The following is a 7,192-nucleotide window of genomic DNA, read 5'->3' as shown; positions in this document are numbered from 1 at the left end:
AGGAAGTTTAATCTTGGAAACAAGGATGGTGCAACATTGCTCATATAAGTTAAGCATGATATAAAAAGGGACAAGTTCTTGAAAAAAGACATAGATTGTGAGGATGGTGCAGGTTAGGGCAAGGTTCAGATCTTTTGTTCATAGACTTGCTATGAGTTGTAGGGCATCCAACAATAATAACAATATATATATATTATGAAGAATGATATGTTTGCAAGATAAGGGAGATTATTTTAATGAATATTCTCCAGTTTATTTTCTTTTTTATAACTTCCTCCGGTTTCTCGTGTAGCATAATCATACTTACTGCATTCTTTAGTTATTAAAATTTGAGATAAAGAATTATGAAGATACTAATAAATCAACTTTCTATGTAAGGTTTGAAACAATGAAAATCAAATTAAGAAATAGTTAAGAATTATATATTTAAAATTTGTTGGCTTAGTAAATGGTAGATTGCATAAAAACATTGCTACAAGGCGTTTCTTTAGTAGCAGATATAGACCAACAATAAAGGCCACGGTTTGTCAGACTCAGTCTAGAGTTAATATTTTAAACTATAGAAAATCTATAGAATTTTATTCCTTGTATAAAATGCAACATCCATGTATTAAAAAGAATCTTTGATGCTTTTCTTTTAGTTTGATATTTAGGAGAAGACTTTGTTCCTTGGCTTACTGCTTTGTCTTAAGATACTGAGACAAGAAGAGAGAGAGAAAAAAAAATTGAGATGTGGCATGTCTTCAAAATCAACCAGTGTCAGCACATTTTTTAAATTGTTATACTAGTTTATTTATTTAGATTTATCTATTTAGTTTATTTATTATTCAGATGATATGTGCAGGGAGAGGGGGGATTAATCATGGGGTTGTACAATTTGATGGGTTGAGGGTGAGGGAAAGTGGAAGAATCTGTTCTGGAAAACAATGTATTAGAATTTTGTAAATAAACTAGTATGTTGATTGTCTTCGAATAAAGCACCACTCATAGCAACCCTATGAGCAAAAGGCATGAAGCCTCTCCACAGCTATTGATATTTATCAAAGTTCATAGAATTTCTGGAGGCATGTTGTTTCGGAAGTGGATGTCACTCCTGCTTCCAGACCTGTCATAGTATGTTATTGTTGTTATGTGCTGTTGAGTTGTGTGCGATACATAGTGACCCCATGTACAGCAGCTCTGAACCCTTCCTTCTCACCAATTTTGACATACCAACCCCCATTGCCCCAATTACTGTATCAATCCATCTCATCTGGGCTCTTCCTTTCCTGCGCTGTTTCTCCACCCTTCCAAGCATGATATCCTTCTCCTTCCTGGCCATGTGCACAAAGTAAGTGAGGTGGAGCTTCAAAATCCTGGCCTCCAAAGGAGAGACTTGGTTTCACCATCTCCAAGTCAAACTTACTTGTTTTCTTGGCAGTCCATCGTATGTTCAAGACTCTTCTTCACAACTCAAAGGCATCTATTCTTCTTCTGTCATCCTTAGTCATTGTCCAACTCTCTGAAGCATAACAAACAGTTGAGAAGACCATGGCCTGGATTAGGCACACGTTTGTATCTAGACTGACATTGTTGCTCTTCAGCACTCTGGAGAGGTTTATGACAGCAGATTTTCCCAATGCAACACATCTTTTGATTTCCTGACTGCTGGTGTTAAGAGTTTTGATTGTGCATTCGGGCAAGCTTTAATCGCTAACAACTTCAATCTCTTCTCCATCTATCATGGTGCTGCCAGTTGGCCCAGTGGTGAGAATCTTTGTCTTCTTGATGTTAAGCTTCAATCCATATAACAATGTGTATATACAATATGTATATAATATGTAGTATGACAATTAAAAAAAAAGGAAAAAACGTGCTGACACTGGTTGATTGTCAACAATTAAAAGATTATTTTGGGAGGATATCAGAACACAAATTCCTAGAATTTGTTAAGGCAATGTCATATTATCCAGCTATTTTTATACATATAATTTATAAAATTATAATATAATTAGATAATATAGATGTATTGATATGTAATGATATGGGGGCATGACAAGTCCCTGACTTGTGTAATACACATTCCAGGTGGGATGGAAATTTAGCAACAGGATGCTTAGTAATCTTGCATCAATAACAGAAAACATTAATTAAGTTTACTGAGCAGATGTGCAATTAAAATAATGTTTTTGGCGAGGTTTACGTACCAGTTTAAATTCCCATTCTCCAATTTGCACATAAATATTATTCAATGTCATTGGTTACGTGCTTCACCATGTATGAACATTCTCCATATTGCTGTTCTAGTTGTTCTGTTCCTAATTATCTAGTTTTCCTGCTTCCTTACATTCTTTGTTTTAAAGTAATTGTTGACCATTTGGTCTCACAAGATAATTTTTCAAAGGAATGTAGTATCCTTGAATGATAGTCTTTAATTTATAAGACTATCTGTATAGAACTTAATGTAAAGTTGACCTCAGGGACTAGTGTCAGTTAAACTTTAAAAGTATCTGGGAGCCCTCCTGTCTTAAACAGTCCAGTAAATCTGTTGTTTTGAGTTTGAGGTTTGGTGCCATATTTTTCTCCTGTTCTGAGTCCTGTAAATTAGTCTCTTTGAATCACTGGTTTCTTCTTTCTCTTTTTTGCTGGAATAGCAGACACCAATAGTTATATCTTAGATGATCACTCACATGCTTTTAAGGACCCCAGATATGACTAATAACTAGGATGTAGAAAATAAAGTCTATAAATGATATTGTGTTAATTGACTAAGAGGTCTCACAACGTTACAGTTGTGTTCCTTGAAACCCATGAAACAATGCTGCAAGTTATTTTGTTATGTCTAAGAAGTATCTATTAAAATGTCCCTGTGTCAAATACTGCATGGTGCCACTGTTGTAGAATGGGTCTGACATCAGGGTTGGGGTATGACAGAAAAAACTGGATAAATTAATGTATACTGTATTGAAACAGATGAGGGAAAGAACAGATTAGAGGTGATATATGATTGAGTATTATGGTTAGCACAGGAATACAGAATTAGGGTTGCATAGAGAAGTGTACTCGGGGTGTAGGGTGGGGGATTGTATACTAAAGAAGGAATTTTTTCCCCACTTTTTCTTTTCGGAGAGGGGAGCGAACTGGTGGGGAGGGGTGGGCAGGGAGAAAAGTGCAGCAATGAATGAATGGAAATCCAAAACCTCTGTAAATGTCTATTAAAATTAATAAAGAAAAAAGTCCCTGTGTGCCTTTTTAATATATAAGAACAGATGTAATTTAAACAAGTAGTTGGAAACTATCTCCACCTTAAATTTTAGATAAGCTCTTCTAAGACTTTAAGCTGATTTACATATATCCATATCAGATAGCACTGTTTAGTAATTATTTCCCCCCTTTTTTATTGTGATTTTAATGAAAGTTTACAGAAATGTTGGATTTTCATTCATTCATTATTGCACATTTTCCTTTCTACCCCACACTTTATTTTTTTGAAAGAAAAATATTCATTCATATTGCATAATTTTCAACCCTGCTCCTACTTCTCCCCTAGTCCACTTTGCTATGCACCTCTTATTTTGAACTGTTGTCATCCAGATAATGCCTAATCATTTATTCCTTTTAAGCAGTTCTTTCCTTCATCTGTTCCAATGCTGTGTTCATTATTTATCCCCTCTTTTTTTCAGTTTCTTCCCAACCTCTATGTCAGTCCTGTTTTATAGTAGTGGTGTTATGCAGTATTTGTCCTTTTGTGGCTGAGACATTTCATTCAGCATAATGTTCTCCAAGGTCACCCATGTTGTATAATATTTTATGAGTTCTTTGTTTTTCGTTGCTGCATAGTATTCCATTTGTGAATATACCATAGGGGTTTTTTTTTTAAATCCATTCATTTGTTGATGAGCACTTGGGTTGCTTCAATCTCTTTGCTATTGTGAATAATGCAGCCATGAACAAGGGTGTGCATACATCTGTTTAGGTGGCAGCTCTGGTTTCTTTAGGGTATATTCCTCGTAGTGGAACTGCTAGGTTAAATGGTATTCTTTGTCCAACTTTCTGAGAAAGTGCCAAAATACCTTCCATAGTTGTTGTAACATTTTACACTTCCACTAGCAGTGAATAAGAGTTTCAGTCTCTCCACAACCTTACCAGCATTTGTTGTTTGTTGCCCTGTTGAACTTTGTTATTGTTGCTGGGGTATGATGGTACCTCATAGTTGTTTTGATTTGCATATCTCTAACAGCTAGGGATTGGAAGGAGGAGTGGCATCCACTTTCATAATAGCTTGCCTCCAGAAACCCTATGAACCTGGAGCGAGGGTGAAAGGCACCCAAGCATCGAGGACTCTCCTTCATAGGGTCGCTATGAGTCGCCTGCAACTCGACGGCACTTAACAACAACAGCAACAATTGCTAGGGATTTTGAACATTTCTTCATGTGTCCATTTGCCATCAGAATATTCTCTTTGGTGAAGTGCCTCTTCATAGCCTATGCCTATTTTGTGAATGGATTGTTTACACTTTTCTTATTGCGGTTCTAGAGTATTCTATAAATTTTGGATATAAATCACTTATCAGATATGTCATTGCCAAGTATTTTTTCCAGTCTGTGGGCTTTCTTTTATCCAGTTGGAGAAGCTTTTTTGTTTTTTGTTTTATGTGCTTAGGGATTTGATTCTTAGAAGGTCCCATTCATCTATTTTATTCTCTCTTGGTTGTAGGATTTTCATTATGCTTGGAAGACTGTTTATGTTGTAGATTAGGGCTTCTAAAGTTCCTCTTAGCTTTTCTCTGATGAATTTTATAGTCTTTGATCTTATTTCTAGATCTCTGATCCACCTTGAATTGATTTTTTTAATAAGGTGTGAGGTGTGGGTCTTGCTTAAATTTTCTGCAGATGGTTTTCCAATTATGTCAATACCATTTGTTAGAGACTGTCCTTCCCCCTCTTAACTGATTTCCATTTCCTTTCCAAAGATCAGTTGGCCATAGGTAGATGAGCTGATTTCAGAGTTCTTAATTCTATCCCATTGATCTATGTGTCTGTTTTGTACCAGTACCTTGCTGTCTTGACCACTATAGCTGTGAAGTAGGATTTGAGATCAGGGAGTGTGATGCCGCCTACCTTATTTCTCTTTTTCAATAGTGTTTTGCCTATTTGGGGTCTCTTTCTATTCCAAACGAAGTTGGGAATTGCCTTTTCTATCTCATTGAGGAAAAGAATTGGAATCTCTATTGGTATTGCATTGAACTTGTAGATTGCCTTTGGTAGAATTTTCACCTTCATGATATTGAGTCTTCCTATCTGTGAGCATGGCACATTTTCCCATTTCTCCGAATCTTTTTGTTTCTTATAGTAATATTTTATAGTTTTTGGTGTATAGATATTTTATGTCTCTAGTTATATTTATTCCCAAGTATTTAATCTTGTGTTTAGCTATTGTGATTGGTATTGTTTTCCTTAGGTCCATTTCTATATTCTCCTAGTTGCTGTAGAGAAATTAAACGGATTTTTGTATGTTGTTCTTGTACCTTGCTACTTTGTTGAATTGGTTGACTATGCCCAATAGTTTCCTTGTTGAATCTTTAGGATTTTCTAAATATACTATCATGTCATCTGCATATAGAGATAGTTTTACTTCCTCTTTGCCAATTTGGATACCTCTTATTTGTCTTGTCTTATTGCTCTTGCTAATACTTCCAGTACTATATTGAATAAAAGAGGTGATAGTGGGCATCCTTGCATAGTTCCTGTTCTCAAGCAGAATGCCTTTAATCTCAATCTATCTCCATTGAGAATTATATTAGCGCTTGGTTTTACCTATATATTTTTCACTATTTTGAGTAAATTCCTCTCTATTCCTATTTTGTTGAGTGTTTTAATCAGGAAGGGCTGTTGGATTTGTGTCAAGGCCTTGTCTGCATCAATTGATAGGATTATGTGGTTCTTATTCTTTGCTTTGTTAATGTGATGAATTACATTATTTGTTTTTCTTCTGTTGAACCATCCTTGCATACCAGTTATGAATCCCACCTGATCATGATGAATTATTTTTTTAAATGTACTGTTGGGTTATATTGGCCAGGATTTTACTGAGGATTTTTGCATTTATGTTCATGAGAGATATTGGTCTATAGTTTTCTATTTAGGTGATGAATGTCTTTACCTGACTTTGTTATTTTGGGATATGTTTGCTTCAATGAATGAGTCTGGCAGTAGTCCACATTTTCCCATTTTCTGAAATACTTTATATAGAATTGGTGACAGTGCTTCTCTGAATGTTGGATAGAATTCACTAGTAAAACCAGCTGGTCCGGGGCTTTTTTTTGGTTGGAAGTTGTTTTATGACCCGTTCAATTTCTTCTTTTGTAATGAGTCTGTTCAGGTGGAGAAGTGCAATATTTGCAGTCAAAACCAGACCAAGTGCTGATTGTGAAACAGACCATCCATTACTCATGTGCAAGTTGAAATTGAAGCAAAAGAAAATTAAAATTAGTTCACTGGAACCAAAATATTAACTTTAATCTATCCTAGTTGAATTTAAGAATTACTTCTAGAAAAGATTTGAGCATTATGCTAAGTGAACTAACTCAGTCCCATAAAGACAAATACTGTATAAGACCATTCTTGTAGTGTATGAGGATACAAGGGAGGAGGAACAATTTGATGGGTGAAGGGGAGGATGGGAAAATGTAATGGGAAATATCTGTTGTGAAAAACAATGTATAAGAACTTTGTAGGTAAACTTGTATAAAAAATTTATTTTAAAAAAACCCCCAGATTTGAGGCCATAAACACCAATGACCAAAGACCAGAAGAACAGTGTGTGTGTGTGTGTGTGTGTGTGTGACATTAAAGCTATCATCATCTCTAAAGAAAGCAAAAGGTCATTACAAAGAAGAAAGAGAAAGAAAAAACCAAGTAGATTTCAAAAGAGACAATAAAAATGGTATTACAATGTTGAAAAGCCAAAACAAAAGGAAGAGGTGCTGAAGCAAAAGAGCTGAACAGAAGATTTCAGAAGGCAGCTTGAGAAGATAAAGCAAAATATTATAATTAAATATAGAAAGAGCATTTTTTTATGCATGGTTCAAAATTGGGAAGGGCATATACCAGGGATGCATCCTATCTCCATACCTTTTCAACCTATATGCAGAACAGATTATCCGGGAGGCTGGGTTCTATGAGGAGAAATGTGGGGTCAAGGTTGGTGGAC

The sequence above is a fragment of the Elephantulus edwardii genome, unplaced genomic scaffold, assembly GCF_000299155.1.
Source record: "Elephantulus edwardii isolate Elephantulus edwardi_28Jun2011 unplaced genomic scaffold, EleEdw1.0 scaffold00084, whole genome shotgun sequence".
NCBI classification, from domain to species: domain Eukaryota; kingdom Metazoa; phylum Chordata; class Mammalia; order Macroscelidea; family Macroscelididae; genus Elephantulus; species Elephantulus edwardii.
Note: the sequence above shows the minus strand (reverse complement) of the source record.